Raw genomic sequence first — 21,505 nt, 5'->3', positions numbered from 1 at the left:
TAGCTTAGGTGCTAAATTCTGGAGATCACACACACACACACACACACACACACACACACACAGAAGCACCACTTTTTATCTATCTATCTATCTATCTATCTATCTCTCTATCCACCTATCATTTTGAACTTGATTCTGGGTGATTTTTATAGTTGAGTCTCCAATTCCCTCGTTTTTGATGGCAGGTGTGTTATCATGTATAAAATGTAACTACCTTATAATTTATTTTACACTCCTTGTGTTATTTTTGTGTCATTATGAACTCCAATTAGACTTAGATTCTTTTGTTTTGTCATCATGACTTTCTTAAGCAACTCAATCCAAACTGTAGACTTTTTGATAATTATGATGATAATGAAAGCAAACACTTTTGTTTAATCCTATTAATCTTGAGTTATAAATAACAAAAAATAAATAAACCAAGTTAACTATTAATATATAGTCCCCCTATTTACAGTACTCCATGTGAAAAATACTTTCATTGATACATAAGCACAGCTATACAAAAGGCACAATTAACTTAAAAAGCCAAGAGTACAGTGCTTAGATCAAAAGGTAGTAGTAGGTTTTCCACATATTTATGGTAGTATCCAGAATCATTTGTCACACTGTGTTTAATTTTAGGCATCAACCTGAAACATTTTATTGACGTGCTAGGACGGGGCATCAAAAGATGCAATATTTGAAACTGATGTCATAGAAGGAATGGTTGAAAGAGGTATGGATATTTTGCATAGATAATAGAAGACTGAAGGAAGAAATATAGTCAGGTAGATTTTCTACCAATATATGAACTTTCTTGCAATTATAACTACCCAGTAATTAAAGTGAGGTTCATGTATAATGTTAATCAGAGACTGGTTGGCTGTGTATCATGAGGAATTTTCAAATAGAGGACTGAACTATGTGAACTTCCTTAGTCTTTATGTCTTAATTTCTTTTCTTTATTTTTCCTCTTTATTTTTTCCATTGGCAGATAATTTTTTTTAAAAAGATTTTATTTATTTATTTTTAAAGAGAGGAGAAGAGAGGGAGAAAGGTAGAGAGACAAAGATCAATGTGTGGTTGCCTCTTATATGCCACCAACTGGGGACCTGGCCTGCCACCCAGGCATGTGCCCTGACTGGAAATTGAACCAGCAACCGTTTGGTTCACAGGCTGGTTGGTGCTCAATCCACTGAAACACACCTTCCAGGGCCATTGGCGGATAATATATTTTAAATGCAGAGTAAAAAACACCAGAGTCACAGAAACACTACCAAATATCTATTTGATCTTAGGCAGGTCATTTATCTTCCCTGGGCCTAAATTTGTCATGTACAATATGTGGCCTGGAGTATTAAAGGTATATTTTAATTTTAATGTTCTCTGACTATACTAATGTAGACATACTGAATCAACCTCTAAGTCTACTCATGGCAAAGAATCGGCACAATCACAGACTTTTGAAACTGGAAAGCATTTAGTCAACCCCTATACAAGTCATTAGATTACACTTATTACCTTTCTTACACTTGCTAGTAAATAATTTTAATAAGTGTTTTAAACTTTCATATCATGCTATGTACATGATACGCTAGTAAATAATTTTAATTAAGTGTTTTAAACTTTTATATCATGCTATGTACATGATATGAAAGTTTCATTCAGGTTATTACTCCTGAATGAAAAAACATGATTCGCTCAAGTAGAAATATTCAGAGAACGTCCTACTGCGTTTTCCTCTAGTCATACAGTCTGCACACACAATTAACCTCCCTTTAATTAGATTAACTTATTATTTTCCTGGAATTGTCAAATGGACACTGTAATAAAAAATCTCTAGTACAGACCTGAATATGTCTCTTCTAGGTGTATTGTTATTAATTAAAAATAACTGAAATCAGGGTGCCTTAGTAAGCAAATCTGGTTTGTTTCACCAAAATAGTGCTAGTTAAAACCTTATAAAAATTTTTAAAATAAGATAAAGAAAACTTAGTATTTCTGACTTTCTTCACTGGTGAAATTCCAAGCACTAACCAAAATTCTAGAAGCTTACACTTAATGTGAACTATTTATAGGCATTGGCATCAGTCCTTATATTAAAACGTGATAATGCACAGCATGAAATCAAATGTCATCATACACAAGAAACTAAATTGCACTTTGCAAAATAAGCAAAACACTAGGCTATGAAACAAATAATAATATTATGTTCACCCCACATATTTTTGAATTTCCAGATCAGATATTTTAGCAGTTTCTGGCTAGTGTTAGCTTGATCCAATTATGAAAAGTGATGATGACAACAAATGAAAGAGACAGCTCATTTAACCAAATTAAGTAAACTTGGTTAACAGGCCAAAGGCAAAATGTTTGAGCCTTTAATTATAGATTAGTATATTCATCATTAACAATATCTTAGATATCCCACAGTGATCTCATTCATCCATCTGTTAATTGTCAATGGTATTAAGGCTCTCTTTTAGACATTGGGAGGAACACAAAGATGAGTAGGAAGACATAGGTACTCCTTTCAAAAAGTTTACAATCTAGACACTTAAGAAGGAGCTGGCAGAGGAGTGGAAGTCTTATGCTTTTGCCATACAGTTAGGTGGTTTTTGATCTCTCAACTAAAACCAATCAGGGATCATCTCAAAACAGGGGCAATTGTGATATCTGAAGTCCCGCCTGGGTTCCAGTGCTGATACTAGTACCAGTTGTGTAAATTTAGGCAAAATATTTAGTTTCTCTAGTTCTCAGCCCCTCACCCTAACATAGAGATAATTAAAGTATAGATCTCAGAAATGTACTATGAAAACTAAATGAAATTATGTGTGCAATGTGCTTTGCATATAATATGCATACCAAAAATAAAGGTTAAGTATACTGAGGAGATAAAGAATACACTAAATAAGAAAGCTGCCTGTTCTTTGGCAAGATTAAAAATTCAACATTTTGTCCTATGTTAGGGTTAGATGTCTGCATTCATGGCTGATGATACAGCAGCCACGGACTACACAGCGAACAAAGAGTTCCTGATGCAGTGCACCTAAGCAGCACTGCTAAGTGAGCAGTGACCTCAGGAAAATGGAGAAGACAGTTTGGGGAAAATGATCAAATAGTACCCACTGACTAAAGGATACAAGGGGAAAAAAGCTATACTAGGTTGTACCCAATTGTTTGACCATATGTCTTATGATATTTTTGCAGATAACATGGAGAATACAGGATTGGAAAGAACTAAGTAGATTTGTTAAGTGGCAGAGCACTCCCTAAAAAGACATTGAAATGTGTAAATATTAATCTGAAAACTATTTTTGGACCTGATCAGGGCACTGTATTTGGTAGGGTGGAACTATGATGAGATTTACAAGTCAGAAAGGTTGAATTTGAGATTCTTACTCTAATGCACATTAGCTGTGAGAGACTGTTGCCTCGGGGACCATTGGATCCTTTGCCTGTAGTGGGAGGCTGTAAGGATGGCACGTAGAGCCTGTCACTTTATGCGTGGCACATCCCAAGGGCTCAATAAGTAATATCAATAAAACCATTCTTACATTTATTTTCATTTCATTTTTGTGATGAGATGAATATGGTTATAGAATTTTATTTCCATTTTTACTTATCATAAAAATACAGGTAGACAAAGAAAGCATTTGATCTGTACTTTATGGAAGGGGTGGTTATGCTTTTTCACATCATGAGGGACTGTGTTCTATGATTCAAGCCTTTATCTGTCTCTAGAAGGTGAACTTCTATAATGTATTGCATATTTCCACTTTTAAACATGCTTGTATGTGGCCAGTTAAATTCCTGATACTCCAAGTTTTAATAAAATAATAATGATAAAATCTATAGACTAACCTATACCTCTCCTACTATATGTCAGGTACTGTTCTAAAACACTTTCATATGGGAGTACATTTAGTCTTCACAACATACATAGGAAGAAGGTAGTATGATTATCTCCATTTCCAAGTTCAGAAATTTCAGATAAACATATTTGAATAATTTGCCTAAGATCAAATAACTAGTAAGTAGCAGAGAATCCAGACATGCCTAGGTTTAGAGTCTATGTAATTTGCCCTTTATAATAGAATTAATTTGTTTTGAAGAAGCAATTTCATCAATGAAGGTATATTTGAAATATTTCTATAGGCACTAGATCAGACAGCAAATGAACTTAAAAAAAATGGAAACATGATTTCTAGTATTAGTTCTATGGGGATAAGTACTTCCAATTAAAAAAATGTTTTTAAATTAACTCTGGAATATAATGTACTCAGAAAATGGAAACTGATTCTATACAAATTGCTGAGCCATAAAGCAGAATGATTAAATTCTTAAGGGAGTTATGAGCAAAGACATAAGAGTTTAGAAAAAGATATCATTTTGACTGGAGGTATCCAAGAAAGCTTTAGGATGATGGCAATGAATCACAATGTGTAAAATAGAAACAATTGGAAACCAAAGGGGAGATAGCCTGAGAGCCGAAAATAAATTTACTATAATTGCCTTATCACTCATGTCTGTTTGTTTAATTCTTATCTAATTCGACTTCAAAAGCATCGGGGTTTCTAAAGGAACTTTGTGTACTTTTTTATATACAGATATTTCCTTTTTTTCCTTAGAGTCATAATAAGCATCAATCCAAAATTTGGGAGATAATATTCTTTCCATAAAGCTAAAAATGCAACATTTTTAGCAGATAGGAGTATTTGAATATGCTAGGAACTTTTAAACCTTGAATATTTTATTTCCAAAATTTGTACTTAAGAACATCAATTAAAAATAACTTGAATTTATTTTATAATTCTTCACAGATTTTTACTAGATAATAATTTTAAGTGATGAGGCAATGGATCAAATATCTTAGCATAGGAGTTACTTATTTCACGGAATTATCATTTTAAGATTAGAAGCACACTATTAAACTGCAATAAGCAAAGAAAAAATACACTTGGTACAAAATTTTATCAAAAGTATTATTATGATTTATGAAGTGTTTATCTTAGAGAAAGGATATGTAAGGTAACAAAGCTGTGTTAATAGCAAAATATTTGTTGCAAAGTAGTGAGAACTGAATGCATAATATAACCGTTACTGTTTAACGGAAATTAAACATTTTAAAATTTGCTAATCTGTTTTCTCACTTTATTCCCTCATTAACAATAAATAGCTTTATAGCTTCCAGGAGAACCAAAATAAGTATGTAGGCGAGACCACCCCTGAGGGCTAATAGTTTCATGGCAGCAGCAGCTAAATTCAATCAACATTTAAATCTATAGACATCTGCTACTCCAGTTCAAAACTTTAACCCATTGTGAGATTTCACACATATTCATGCTTCAGACCTGAAAAATAAATCCCTCATTGACACACCATTTCCTTGTTATACCACTGGTTTGAGTATGTAGTAACCCTATTTGTAAAAGAAAAACTGGTTATGCATTGTTAAAAAGAACTCATTCTTAATATATTTTATAGGAGGAATACCAGGTAGAGAGAATATAATGAACATTTGGATATTTGGTGTATCTGTCCAAACACCCGAACAGTATTTGTTGAGTGCCAACTATGCATCAGGTACTATATTAGGTGCTAGGACCCAAAGGAGGGAGGGGTTAACGTGTGTTGTAGACTTACCTTGTGTTAGCCACTGTGGGTATTTTCAGATACAGTCCCTGGCCTCAGGAAGTTCAGAGCCTAAATAGAAAAAAATAAAAAAACTATTTAAAAAATATTCTAAGCCTTACATTTTCTTCAAGATATTGAATTTCTTCTATCCCCTCTTTTTTTATGAGGGAGTGAGAGAGAAGGAAAAGCAAGAAAGTTAAAGAGAAGCAGGTAAAAATGGTGTGATACAATCTTTAATTGAAACAATGAAATGTCAACAATCAACATGGACATTTCTTCACACACTAAAAAGCTGTGGATACTGACTATTCATTAAAATTTTGAATTCAGGCTTTCATATCTAGCAAAAGTGGCTAAATTGCCTTTTTACAACATCTATTTCATCAAGTCTACAGAATATCTTAGTTTGTTTCTTCCTGAAATTACCCAATGCATTTCAAAATTCCCATTTTTTTGGTCTTTATGAAACTTGATGTCCCATAAAATGGGACTCACTTAACCCTGGCTAAGGTTAAAGTTAAACCTTAAACACTGGCTAAAGCAAATCCTTGTCTGTCCTTCTCTTCAGACTACCTAGAACAGAAGAATTATACATTTTCTAAACATTACATTTATGTAAGAAAATCTCACTAGTAATTTTTTAAAGTCCACACATCTGAGACATATAAAAAGGCACTATGCTTTAATTCCTCCATAGAATTGTTTCACAAAGTTTAAAGCCCGTCGACATGATTGCTTCTAGAATTGTTTCCTTCTGCCAAGGCCACTTTTTGTCAACTCTTTTTTGCATGTTCAATGCATCTCTCATTCAGTTCCCAGGGAGGATGCCATCTCATGTACAAAGCCCGCCTTGACATCTTGTCCCCTCCATGCTTTACTCAGGTGTAGCTCTTTGATGCTTCAACATCCCTGTGTACTTCCTTATCATATATTATCACATTAGCTTGTGTCTCGGAAACTGGCTAGTTGTTCATCACACTGCTTCCCTTTTCTTCCTGTTACTGAGCCAGAGTACATTTTGTAGATGATTGTGAGCATGTGACTAAATTCTTCACAATGCACTACAGCTAGATACAAATCATGCCACCATCAGGTCAGGCTTAAAACCATCTTATACATGATCCTTCCTTTGATGTTCCCTCTCTACAGGTAGAGTCCCTGAGGATGTAAAGAAGATTTGTAAGATAGCAAAGACTTTGGTCCTGTAGCTCCAGCTTTCAGTATCACCCCTCATCCCCACTACTAAAGTCTCTTCACACCACCGTGTTAATAAGATGGCCATCCGTCACCTCATCCTAATTAGGAACATGTACTGGCACTGGAGTTTTATGGAAATGAGAATTAAAATTCATTTATTTATGCCACTAAAAATGTTGGGTGTTATTTGGAGCATTTAGCCTACCCAGATTGTGACAGTTTGATTTCTGACATTAAATTGTAAACAACAGTATCCTCACAATGACTGGTTTTGTCTCCTTGCAGGTTTTAGCTGAGCCCCTGGCACGGTATATGGCACATAATGACCATCTCTCTATTTGTTAATAGTTTGAATTTTATAGAATAAAATGTACCATGAGATTTTCATAGGGAATACTATTCTAAATACTATTATTCTTTTGGGGTGAAATCCAAGGCTTCATCTAGCAGAGGCTTCAAAATGCTTTTGGGTAGACACCTTAAGGTAGAGACTGAATTTGCTTAGGAGTTCAAAGCAAGCGGATACATCAAACTATTTTTGCAAAACTGTTTCTGTAGACTTCTTTTTGCAGTTTTTACTAAGATGGTGTGAATATTATAAAACCTTAGTCAGAACAACAGACTTAAAAGTTTCTTGATGCAGTTGCTGTGATCTGAAATGTTCTTCGAACCTCCACCTCCACTGTGGATTTAATGCCAAGGAGAAAAATGAAAGGTAATTTTCTTTCCCTTTCAAAACAATAACCAATCACAGAATTCAAGACCTTCTGCTCTTCTCATAGTACAATGAAATTGTTTTTGAAGTTTAGACAAAAATAGAAACATCCAACAAGCGATATCAAGTCTCAGTCAGCGTGTCTCCAATTATTTGTTGCAGACACACCTCATTCTCCCACTATTCCTACAGAGGAAACCATGGTATGAACTGATTCCTCAGGACCAACCACCTGTTTGAGGTCACTTCCAAAAGGGATCTTCATAAATCTCACGTATATGTTTAATTTTTACTATTATTCATGTGTTCGATAAATTTAATCCTTTTTTGGCAGAATCTAACTTTCAGACATATACTTTGAGCCCTGTTTAAGTAAAAAATACAGGGAGAAGATGGTCAGATCTTTTTGTCTCCTCTTAATTAAAGGAAGATTCTTCTGTAGGGCATGTGGCTGGCTTTTAACCTAAAGTAAAATCCTCAAGCATGGTTCCAACTCAGGTACATTAATACTGAATGACTGCTTTAGGCTAGATTTTATGGTAGTAATAAATTCGTAGTTCACTCTAATCAATGTTAACATGTAATTTTCCTTGGCAAAGCACTTGTCTCTTTACTTTTTTAAAAGATTTTATTTATTTATTTTTAGAGAGTGAAGGGAGGGAAAAGAGAGAGAGAGAAACATCAATGTGCGGTTGCTGGGGGTCATGGCCTGCAACCCAGGCATGTACTCTGACTGGGAATTGAACCTGCGACATTTTGGTTTGCAGCCCATGCTCAATCCACTGAGCTACGCCAGCCAGGTTCTTTATTTATTTATTTATTTTTTTTTATCGTTGTTCAAGTACAGTTGTCTCCATTTTTCCTCCACCACTGCCCCCAACCCTTACCATCCCCACTTCCCACCCTTGATCCTACCCCCTTGGGTTTTGTCCATGTGTCCTTTATATATGTTCCTGAAAACCCTTCTCCCTCTTTAGTATCACACAAATGCATGGTGGATTTTCCAGTTGAAGCCATTTTCTAAAATGTTCAAGACATGAAAACAATTCATCTACTTCTCAGTTCCCCACAAAGCTCTTTTCTTTCTAAGTATAAATATCAATCTGATGACCTGTTGATTTATGGGAGGAAACAACAGGAAGTATTTAATACAAGCCAGGAATATTTTAAAAATCAATTTTATCTAAGTCATCCTTAATATTTAGATCAACTGAGCTTTCTGCTGTAGTTTAAGTAAAAATTATTAAGTTTCATTTTGCTTTCTTTTTTTGAAGGTTAGGGAAAAATACATCATCAATTCTCATAAGCAGAGAAAATAGATTTTTGGAAATTGATTTAGCCAAGTGAAAATGTTTCAGCTAATAGAATAGTGTCATATGCCTGATGTGGGTGAGAGAATCAAACAAACAATAAATAAGAAAACTGTTGTGATAGTATGAGTTCTTTTATTTCCATTAGTTATGCCGAAGTTTTTACTACTTGTTGTGGCTGAGAAATTGGAAGAGCTAAAGTCAGTAACTTTTGAGTGCAGAATTGCCCATGTTGATGTGTTATCTGTCCTGATACATATTATAGTACAGACATACTTAGGAGATAGTGCTGGTTTAGGTCCAGACCACTGTAGTAAAGTGAGTAGCACAACAATGAGTCAAACAAAGTTTTTGGTTTTCCAGTGCACATACAAGTTATTTTTATAGTAGACTACAGTCTATTAAGTATGCAATAATAACTTCATACCTATTAAAAACCATGTACATATCTTAATTAAAAATACTTTATTGCTAAAAAATGCTAACCATCATCTGAGCCTTCAGTGAGTCATAATATTTTTACTGGTGGAAGATCCTGCCTCAATTTTGATGGCAGCTGACTGATCAGATTTGTGGTTGGTGAAGATTGAGGTGGTTGTGGCATTTCTTAAAGTAAGACAACAATGAAGTTTGCCACTTAAATTGACCCTTTCTTTCATGAATGATGTCCCTGTAGCATGTGATGCTGTTTGATGGCATTTTCCCCACAGTAGAAGATTTTTCAAAGTTGAAGGCAATCTTCTCAAGCACTGCTGCTGCTTTATTAATTCAGTTTATGTACTATCCTAAATCTTTTCTTGTCATTTCAACAATCTTTATAGCATATTCACCAGGAATAGATTCCATATTAAGAAATAACTTTTTTGCTCATCTATAAGAAGCAACTTCCCATTTGTTAATATTTTATCATGAGATTGAAGCAATTCAGTCACATCTTAGGGCTCCATTTCTTATTTTAGTTCTCTCTATTTTTTCCAAATCTGCTGTAACTTCCTTCATTGAAGTCTTGAGCTCCTCATGATGATTGGGAATCAACATCTTCCAAACTTCTGTTAATGCTGATATTTTGGCTCCTTCCCATGAATCATGAATGCTTTTAAGGGAATATAAAATGGTGAATATTTTTTGGAGATTTTCAATTTTCTTTGCCCAGATCCATAAGAAGAATCTATGTATGACAGCTATAACCTTACAAAGTGCATCTATTTCTTAAATAAGACTAGGAAGTTGAAATTACTCCTTTTTCAGCAGAAAATATGTTGTGTTAGCAGACATGAAAACAACATTAGCCTTCTTGTATATCTCCATCCTCTGATGGAGTGACCACATGCACTGTAAATGAGCAGTAATATTTTAAATGAGTTGTTTTTCTTTTCTTTTCTCTTCTTTTCTTTTTTTCTCTTTTATTTTCTCTTCTCTTTTCTTCTTTCCTTCTCCTTTCTTTCTTTCTCTCTCTCTCTCTTTCTTCAGCAGTAGTTCTCAACAGTGGGCAAATATATAGCAAACTATGTTGTAAACATATGTGCTCTCACTCAGGCTTTGTTTTTTCATAGAGCACAGGAAGAGTACATTTAGCATAATTCTTAGGAGCCCCAGGATTTTCAGAATAGTAAACGAGTAATTGACTTCAACTAAAGTCACCATTTATGTTAGTCCCTAAAGAGAGAGTCAACCTGTCCTTTGAAGCTTTAAAGCCAGACTTAGACTTTTCTTCTCTAGCTATGAAAACCTTAAAAGACATCTTATTTCAATATAAAGCTATTTCATCTATAGAATACATTGAAAATCTGTTGTTTGGTAGTGTAGCCACCTTCATTAACTATCTTAGTTAAATATTCATAGTAATTTGCTGTAGCTTCTACATATCAGGGCTTGCAGCTTCACCTTTTACTTTTGTAATGGACATGGCTTCTTTTCTTAAACCTCATCAATTAACCTCTGCTAGCTTTAAACTTTTCTTCTGCAGCTTTCTCACTTCTCTCAGCCTTAATAGATGTGAAGGGATTTAGAATCTTGCTCTGCATTAGGCTTTGGCTTAAAGGGATGTTGTGGTTGCTTTATCTTCTACACAGGCCACTAGAACTTGCTCAGTATCAGCAATAAGTAAGGCTGTTTCACTTTCTTATCTTTTCTTTGCTCATTTGAGTAGCACTTATAATTTCCTTCAAAATGTTTTTCTTTGAATTCACAGCTTGGCTCTTTGACACCAGAAGCCTAGCTTTTAGCCTATCTTGGCTTTCATCATGTCTTCTTCATGAAGTTTAATCATTTCTAGATTCTGATTTAAGGTGAGAAGCACATGACTTTTCCTTTTACTTCAGCACTTAGAAACCATTGTAGGGTTATTCAGTCACCTAAATCCAACGTTGCTGTGTCTTGGGGAATATGGAGGCACAAGGAAAATAGAGTAGTCCAAACACACATTTATTGATTAATTTTGCTATTTTATTTGGGAATGGTTTGTGGCTCCCAAAACAATTACAATGGTAATATCAAAGATCACTGATTTCAGATCACCAAAACAAGTAGAATAATGATAATAAGTTTGAAATATTGTAAAAATTGCCAAAGTGTGACACAGAGATGCAAAGTGAGCAAATGCTGATGGAAAAATGATGCCAATAGACTTGCTTGATTCAAGGTTGCTACAAACCTACAATCTGTACATAAAATAAAATTAGCAATATCTGTGAAGCACAATAGAATGGGTATCCCTGTATTTACAGAAATTTTGAAGGTTTCCATTTACTTTGGTCATAAACCAGCCCCTCTCTGAAATAAAAATCTCATAAGAAGCCTTTTATTTAGTATGTTTTATGTCATAAAAAATCATCTTTTATTTTATTTTATGCATGGTGATAGTTTGAGTCAAATCATCTATACTTTACATTCTGACTGATAAAACATATTGTGGACTTCTTTACTATTTTTATCCTTGCTATGTGGCATCCCCTCTGCTATAATGTGAAAACTCCAAATTTTATTAATGACTCATGACTATATTATATGCAATAGGTATCTTTTAATTAAAAATACTTCAAACAAAAAATTCCACAGAAAAGCTAAAATTTAATTTATATGTGATAGTGTGATTTTTTAAATAATTTCATTTGAATTAGGAAAAAGTTTTCTTCATATGGCATTTCTTCCCATTACTAACCCTATTCTAAAGCACCAAGCCCCCCCCCGCCCCCAAAAAGGAAAGGAGATCTGGATTATTAAAAGAGCATGTCATTTTAGAAATGTTTAGCACAAGCAATGTGACCTTTTAAGGAGGCTTTCATTCACCTTTATTTTCAATTTTTGCATGTTTTACTTTAGTCATTGTTCTTAAATTTTCATAGATTCAAGTTTATACTAGATAAGCAACCCTAGGTAAGCAAACACCAAGGAAAATATAAAATTTGAAATGCCCTAAAAATACCTATCTCGCAAAATTGCCAAGTCCCTATTTCATATGTAAATCATACAGTAAAAAGCCAGGAGAGACAGGGAAGAGAGCACGTGTTTAAGCTTTGTCTGGTCAGACATATTAGACACCTAAGTAATGTATCTTTCATATCTTTCCTTTCCCTCTCACCCTCACCCCACCTCTTTCCTTCTGCTCTGTTTTCTAATGTCATATTACGTGTGTGTTTAATAGATTGAATGGTTTGGAATTTTGTTAACTAAATAACAATAAATCCTACCTTAAACTATGTTGCAACTGACAGAGACCCTTAGGGAAAATGTTCTACAATGATGAAGGTTACTGGAGTATACGATTTTCATAACACATATGGCATGATATAAAAACTGGGAACTTGACTGTGCCTCTCATCACTAAAAAAATGAAAAGGTTTTCTTTTTTCAAATTTGTGTGTGTTTCCACATGGTCCCTTTAAAAAATAAGCAGGACTTCTTGGAAGCCCAAGTCCTTTTTATTATTTTTTAAAATCAAAATGTAGTGCACTTATAGATATAAGTACATAAACAATGAAATATGAAAGCAAATGTCAGGGTTTCCTCCACCCAGCTCAAAATACATAGAATATTTCTAGTGCTACAGAATTCCCGTGCTCCTTCCCAATCTCATTTTGCCCCTTTATCAATAATAAATAAAGTAATAATACAAGAATAAACTGTTTCACATACTCACAACTGTAAACCTACTTTTGCCAATCACTGTATAATCATGCATTACATTATTTTCGTCTGGCTTCTTACCTAATGTTATGCTTACTGGCTTTATTCATGTTTCAGTTTGTCAAATATCATCTGAATACACCACACTTTATATATCAATTCTATTGCTGATGGACATTAGGTCATAGACAGTTTAGAGCAATTATAATTAAGGCTGCAATAAACATTCTTGTGAATGTTTCTTGGTACACATGTCATATATAACGAAAAGTGAAATTGCTGGATCATCTGGTACACATATGTTGAATTTCAGTAGATAATGCCAAACTGTTTTCCAAAGTGGTTGTAGCAATTATATTCCCTGCAGCACATAAGCATTCCTATTGTATCACATCTTCACCAATACTTGGTAGTGATATTGGTTTGAAAATCTAGGTTAGAGCAGTGAAAGAGGAGGTTGGGGATGAAGGCTTGATGTGGAAAAGGGAAGAATCCTGAGCCAGGACTCAGATGACTGGTAGAAAATGATGGTTGTGCTATGACTGGTGATGACCTGAATGTGACTTCCCAAGATTTTTCTTGAAAATAGGAAGATCCATGAAGGGTTGAGGAGTCTAATGAAGAATATGACATTCAGTGAAATTAGGAGAGTGAAAATCAACTGAGCAACAGAGTTTCAGTGCAAAACAAATTCTGTGTGTGTGTTGGCAGAAGAGGGAGGTGATTGGAGTCTTTTCACAAGCCAATCAACAAAAGCAACACATAGAATATAAATAGTGCCTTTATATATGAGAATTGTGAGAAATGTTTAGGGTGGTAGATTAAAGATGAAACACAACCGAAGAGTGTATGTTTGCCATCAAGAACCATTTCATATCAGTATATTCTAAACTATGTCTTAATTCTTCTTGTGATCAATTTTGAACCTGTATCTCAGAAGAGATGAAAATACAATTCCACTATTTTCAGATAGGACAGTTTCCCATAGGTGTTCATTGAACTTTTTTAATAAGACAATGCTTTATAAGGTAATTATTTCATAATTATCCTATAAGAGGTGGTTTTGAAAAAATATCCTCTAGAGCCAGAAATAATCATAGCATTTTATAGTTGGAAGAGATCTTGGACAACATCTAATTAAACTGCATTTCACAGATGAGGAAGTCTAGGTGCACAGTTGCCCAGTTACTTGATTAGGTAAGGCAGTAGTTAACCATAGATGCAGAAAACTCAGCCCTTGTGACTGGGAAGGTAATCATTATACATTCATCTTACTTAAAAAAATTTAAAAATTTGTCTTAACTTTCCTTACCTGGCCTGTGTCTATGTATCTATCAGGACTCACCAGAATCCATCTACACTAAGATGTCCTCTCAATTATTTTCAAGTCTATGAGGTACCTCTAGTATGTCTTAAATAACATTTTAATAATAATTTCTATTTTGTACTTATCTATATATTTATCACTTTGCCAACTATATTGAGAAATCAGAAGGTAAGGAAGAACTGCTTTGTTCTCTGAATTTAGTTTTTAGCATTTTGCATAAACCTTGTACATAATAGTAGTTGGTAAATATTTGTGGAATGAGTTCAATATCAAAATTTGGCCTATAATCATTTTGGTATGTACTTAGGTAGAGCTGAATTATATACCTGGACCCACTTTGTTAGTGTTTGGGCTGTTCATTGATATTTCTGTTCTTGTTCTTTTCAGGTACATGATAGAAATATACTTTCCTCTTCCTTTAAAATTAGTGCGGCCATGCTATTTGAGTTGCAGTAACATGTGTCACTTCCATTTAGAACACTTTAATGGCCAGTGATCAATATTCTCTTCCCTCCAACCAGACCCAGTGATCTTGGAGACTTCCTAAGTGAGGACAACACAAGAAGAATCCTTAGCCAACTCATGATGGACATGCAGTATGACTGAGAAATAAAACTATGTTTTGTTTTTACCTCACCAAACTTTAGAATTATTACTGCAAGAACATAATTTAGCATTTCCCAACTTATTGCAATGGGGTGAGACTTTGGGGACTAGATGTGGGAGAGACATGAACCATTTGGATGCAAGAAGTGAACTGTGGTATAAAACTTCTGAAATGGATCTCATCTAAAATGGATCCCCATCTCCTGGCATTTATGGACTTGTGTAATTCCCTCTCCTTGAATGTGGGTTAGACCTAGTGACTTACTTCTAACAAAAAGAATACTGAAAAAGTGATGGGAGGCTGCTTATGAAATTAGATTTTTAAAAGATTGTGGCTTCCTTTTTGCTCATCCTCTCTCATTCATTCTTTCTTAAAGCACTTGTTTTGGGGAAAGTGAACTGCCATGTGGTAATCAGACCTATGGAAAGACCTGTGTGGCAAGGGATTGATGTCTCTGGCTTATATAAGAAAGTACCTGAGGCTTGTCAGTCAGTGAATGAGCTTGAAAGTGGACCTTCTGAGCCCTGCCAAAAGCAGTGTTGGTATATTGGAAGTATATCCTCTTCCATTTAGGTTTTGAAATGACCCAGTCCTGGCTGACACCTTGATTTCATTCTCATGAGACAGTCTATATAAAAGGAACACAGCTACACCACCTTGATTCATAACCCATAGGGACAATGAAATAACAACAATTTCTTGTTTCAGGCTGCCATGTTTTGTGATAATTTGTTACAGAGCAATGTATAATGAACACATTTTGTATTTCCCCATATAAGTATAATGTACCGACAGGACAAATGCATTTAACATTATGTCAGGTATGTCTGATGATAACAACAGAGTTTTTTTCTTTTTTGTTGTTTAGTTTTTATTTCATAAACATAAACTTAACTCTGCAATCCAGTTAGATTTGGAAGGGGTAAGGAAAACATGGACCCAATGAACTTGCAGGGAGAACATAAAGATTATAGAACATTCCAAGCAGATGTGGGTGAAGGAGTGCTCTCCTGAGCTACAGAAGGCATGGTCTGGTGGTCAAGATAACACACAACTCAAGTTTATTCAAGTTGTCCACCGTCAGTAATGGTGATCTTCTTCCCATTCCTGGGTCCATAGTGCTTCATGGTTGTCACAACATCCATGCCGTCTTTTGTCTGGCAGAAGACCACGAGCTTGCTGTCCAGCCACTTGGTCTTGGCAGTGCAGATGAAAAACTGGGAACTGTTGTGTTGAGTCCAGTCCAGCATTTGCCATGCACAAAATGCCAGGACCTGTGTGCTTCAGGATGAAATTCTCATCATCGAATTTCTCCCAGTAGACAGACTTGCTGCCTGTGCCATTGTGACATGTGAAGTCACCACCCTGGCACATAAATCCCTGAATAGTTTTGTGAAAACAGGAACTTTTATAACCACATCCTTTCTCCCCAGTGCTCAGAGTGTGAAAGTTTTCTGCTGTCCTTGGAGCTTTGTCTGCAAACAGCTGGAAGGAGATGCAGCCTAAGGACTTGCTGTCCACAGTGATATTGAAGAACATGGTGGGGCTGACCATGGCTGGGAGTGGGGGGATCCAAGATAGTAGTAGCATCTACAAGGCCTGGATTTTTCTTTATTGAGACATTGCAATATGGTTATATGTTGTTAGTGGATATATGAATCCAAAGCCATACTAGAATCAAATTTATATTTTAGTTTGTTTAAATCAATTTATAATATCAAAGACATATAGATTTGGGAAAGGATTTCTAAGTATAAATAAGCTATAATTAAACATATAATAGTAATCAGCATTTAGGATTCTCAGAAGTTTAGGTATTTTTGTATCTTTTTTATTTTTATATATAACAGAAAACCTGATTTGTATGTTAAGGAGAAACATGGTTATATTGGACCATTTATATGTTGCCCCAACATATACTGACTTCTACTTAAATAGCTAACCCAATTCTTGTACTGCTTCTGGGGAAAAAAAACTATCAAAATATGATCAAAGGAGTGTAGGGACAGTGTGAGACTAGGGCTTTCAGGCTATTTTGAATCATCTGTATCTAAAAATGAGGGCAAGCCACCTATTCTTTTCCCATAGCCATTCAATACCAGGAATCCAGGACAGTGTCTGTTCAGTAAATCAGGGAGTTAATGTTAAATTCTATATAGCAAAGATGAAAAAATTGCAAAAAAATTAGAAAGTGTTTGAGAGACACTTTTCAGAATGTAATTCTGAAGAATGCAATTCTCACATGAAAGAAATAAACTCATGTACTGAAAAATCATAGGACAACCTTAGGATAATACAGTAAAATTTGAGCCCCCTGAAAAGGAGCACTGCTTAGGTTTTAGCCTAATAAGAAACTTAAAAGACAGGTGTGTGAGTTATGAAAAGGTTTTTCTTGGGTGAGTACAATTGTTTTCACATGTTTGAAGTCTACCCTGTGAGAATCTCACCAGGAATTCCTGATGAATACTTCATTTTATGTGGAAGCAACAATTCATAATTTCCCGTTATTCTTGTTTGTTACTACAAAAGACTCAGTCTCAGGGGGCTCTAATTAAGATGATGAGACAAAGAATAAAACAAATAAGGAGTCTGTTAAATGTCTGCCTGAAACCAGAGCTGCACCACTTAATATGAAAGACTCTTCAAAACCAATAATGAACTAATCATCCTTTTGCCAGACTGATAAGAAAATGAAGGCTAGATGTAGATTTGGGGAAACTAATTTACACTGGAGGAGGGAAGGAGGGAAAAAAGAACGACTACAGAAAATCAACTGTTAATAAATATTGGAGACTGCAGGGAAGTCACGAGATAAGCGGTAGCATGCGCTGCTCCAGCTCGAATAGGGCAATCATTCCTCTGAGAAGAGAGGCTGATAAGCAGCCCCCCCAACAGGCAATCATTTTGCATTCTATATTGTTTGAAAAGAGCTTGATTATTTTCTTTGAATGAAACCAGATTGATTCACATTTACCTGTCAACAGAATATCTTATTTCTCTGTTTTGCCTGTCTGTTTAAAGGCGTATGACCTGACTAGAAAATTCCATAGACAAACCTTTCATTAGATGTAAATAAATGATCATCAGTGGCCAGGTCATTTTTTAATGATATTTATTGGTGTTAAATTAAAATCCACAACTTGATAAATGTGACTTATATTTGCAGTAGCAGATTAATATCATGAATATTGCTTTACTCAAGGTCAGATACAAGCTTTAAAAATCATATCCAAAGGGAAAAATCCAAATACGAAAATGATAATTATGTTATTTGAAGTCTCATCTAAAATAAGAACATAACATATAATTTCTTCTGGTTTTATAAACTCACATAAATATTTAAATATTGCTCTATCAAGTACCTACAGATAAAAGACATGTGTGAAGACAAACTGGAAGTGAGCAGCTCGCCAACTGGGCTCTATATGTTTGGTTTCCCCTACTGAAGTGGGGAGCTGGGTTCCAGAGCCGTGGTGGGACAGTGTTGCTAAAAGCATTTGCATAGTCTTTGCCAATGTCACACACATAGTACATATGATTACAGGGGGATAGAGAACAAAGTGCTTCAGTGGGCATCTAAACATTTGGGTTATAGTTTGCAGCATAGTCCACTGGTCTGAATGGTTGGAGGCCAAGAGTCAAGGCCATGTTTGGCCATTTGCCAGTGATATAATCTTAGATGAGGACTTAACATACCTGAATTTCCATGTTCTCATATAGAAATTAAGATAACCTTTTAAGAGCACACATGTGGAAGTTGTTGTAAAACTCACATGCAATCCAAAAGCTGAGTAATTGCTATTACTTTATTACATTCTAAGATGTAATATAGCAATCCCATAAATAATCCCATGGAATTTCTTTCTACTTTATGGGGCACAGAATAAAATTTTATTAAATAGTCATGACCCTGACCAAGTGTGAACTTTTGATTCCACCCACCAGTTCATCCATCACCCATTTCATTGATCATTCAGTATTTACTAAGCACCATTGTAGGTAAATCATTGATCTGGTTGATCTGAAAACATCAGAAATAAAACATACGTCCTCATGCATCTTATAGTTTGATATCAGAGTTTATCTCTTAATATACTGATGTTATTATGTTCATACTCATTTTCTTTAATAAGGCACATTGGTTCTTAAATCAGACAGGCCTAGAATTCTAATCTCAATATTTCACATGTTAAGCCATTTTAAGAAAATGACTTATTTCTCTAAGCCTTATTTTCCTTATTAGTAACATGTATACTAAAATTAGTAACATGTAGGACTTCATAGGATTCTTAGGGATATTAAATTATGCACATAATGCATTTATTTAGCATAGTGTCTGGCATTTAGCATGCTAAGTAAATAAATATTGTCTGGTGTATAATATATGTTAAATATATAAATATCAACTATTTCCTTTGCACTTCCTCTTATCCTATTTTAATGTGCCTCCTCCTAAGAAAGAGAAAGGAGCTGGCCTGCTGCTATCATTCAGACCTTGGTATTGCCACCAGCTGTCCTGATTTTCACAGCTAAATCTTGGTCAATGTATATAATTTCATAGGACATTAACATCAGACAAGGTCACTCTGACCAAGACAGAATTAGTCAATGCGAGACCACTCCATAATCATGTCTAAAAAAATAGATAAAAACATGAACATCAAAATTGAAAAAAATGAGCATATGAAAAGATGCTCAGCATCACTAACCATCAGAGAGATGCAAATTAAAACCACAACCAGATACCACTTCACACCAGTGAGAATGGCCATCATAAACATACCAACAAACAACAAGTGTTATAGAGGTTGTGGAGAAAAGGGAACCCTAGTGCACTCGTGCTGGGAATGCAGACTGGTGCAGCCACTGTGGAAAACAGTATGGGATTTCCTCAGAAAACTAAAAATGGAACTGTGTTTTGACTCAGCAATACTACTGTTGGGATTATACACTCAGGATCCTGAATACCAATTCAAAACAACCTATGCACCTCAATGTTCATAGCAGAACAATTTACAATGATCAAGTGCTGGAAGTAACTCAGTTGCCCATCAGTAAATGAGTAGATCAAACAACTATGGTACTTTTACACAATGGAATACTATGCAGCAGAAAAAGAGAAAGAACTCCTATCCTTCGCAACACCATAGATGGATCTGGAAAGCATCATGCTAAGTGAAGCAAGTCAAGTGATGCAAGAGAAATACCATATGATTTCACTCATAAGTGGAACCTAATCAACAAAACAAACAAGCAAGCAAAATATAACCAGAGACATGAAAATAAGGAACAATCTGACAGTAATCAGAGAGGAGGAGGGAGAGGAATAATAGGGGACAATAGGGGAGGCATCAAGAAACATGTATGAAGGATACATGGACGAAGCCAAAGGGGGTGGGTTTGAGGTTGGGAGGCAGGGATGTGTGGGGTGAGGGGGCATGGTGGGGTGAAAATGGAGATAATTGTACTTGAACAACAATAAAAGAAAAATTATGTTTTAAAAAATTGAAAAAGGACTAAACATTCCCCATGCTGGATAATACAGGTGACTGGACTATTGATTCTTTACTAGTGACAGCTTTAGCCTCACTTGGTCTTACCTCCTTCTAGGTAAGAATAAGATAACCAATTGTAGAATTACCTCTACTTTCTGGCAGCATCTAATCCAGGGTAAAGCCCCATATCCTTATACTCTTTCCCAAGGCACTTAACACAAACCCAAATCCTGTATAAATCCCAACACTATCTTACTGAAATCTCCCATAATTCTCCATGCTATATGTGCTCTCATGCTGCAACAAATCCAACTTTTCAACTACAGGTGTTTTTCTAGGGGGTCTTTGGCTGGGTGTGATGATACCCCTAACCACCTGACACCTCTCATCTCTACATGTTATTATTTTCTTCTCTGTTTAATTAATTTTATGTTCTCCTTTGACTTCCATTTCCTGTCACCACTCCCTTCATAGTTTTTGCATGAATGAATGTTCCCTTTCTATAATCTACTTGTTTCTTCCCTCCCTCCCTCCCACCTCTCTTCCTTTCCTTTCTTTCTTCTTTCTTCCCTTTCTTCTTCTTCTTCTTCTTTTTTTTTTAAATACAGCTGCAGGCCAGACAAGCTTCAGGAAAAAAAGAATCTATTAGACAGGGGTCAGGGAACTGCATAGCATCACGATCTCTTAAACTCGACCAACAAGCAATCCAGGAAAAGAATAATTTCAACTTTGTGCTGCACTGCTTGAGAACAGGAAGACTACAAGGAATTTCTGACTTCATACAAGGGAGTAAAAGTATCCATTTATATGTGTTTATATTTTAGTTATGAATCTTATTTTTCCTACATCTGGTTGAGCTTCCTTATTATTTTAATTTCACTTAGATAAGTGGCTTTGTATTTCTTCATTCTTTCATAGTTTCCAGTGGGTGATTCTTAGGTCATAAATACACACATGCAATTAACTGGGTTGAAGATATATACCATAAAATCACAGTGAACTTAAAATGTAAATTTTGTTAATTCTTCTACCCTACCCTGAGTAGTCATATAAAATTTCACCAGAAATTAGCTCTCATGTGGGGAGTTTTGTAGCACTTTGTCAAACAGT

At 35.1% G+C, this 21,505-nt stretch overlaps 1 protein-coding gene and 1 pseudogene across 16 annotated transcripts in view; both read right to left on the bottom strand.

Annotated features, from left to right (window-relative positions):
• PTPRD (protein tyrosine phosphatase receptor type D) overlaps positions 1–21,505 on the bottom strand; it is a 1,502,332-nt gene that overhangs the window by 803,959 nt on the left and 676,868 nt on the right. For all 16 annotated transcript variants that reach the window (XM_036021603.1, XM_036021605.1, XM_036021607.1 and 13 more), the window contains exon 6: positions 5,629–5,688. The gene's annotated coding sequence lies outside the window, so the exon portion shown is untranslated. The remainder of the gene's footprint in view (positions 1–5,628; positions 5,689–21,505) is intronic.
• Positions 15,962–16,454, bottom strand: LOC114511540 (annotated as a pseudogene).

This window comes from Phyllostomus discolor, chromosome 3 (assembly GCF_004126475.2).
Source record: "Phyllostomus discolor isolate MPI-MPIP mPhyDis1 chromosome 3, mPhyDis1.pri.v3, whole genome shotgun sequence".
NCBI classification, from domain to species: domain Eukaryota; kingdom Metazoa; phylum Chordata; class Mammalia; order Chiroptera; family Phyllostomidae; genus Phyllostomus; species Phyllostomus discolor.
The sequence above is the reverse complement of the archived record's forward strand: the minus strand, read 5'-3'. Positions and strand labels throughout refer to the sequence as shown.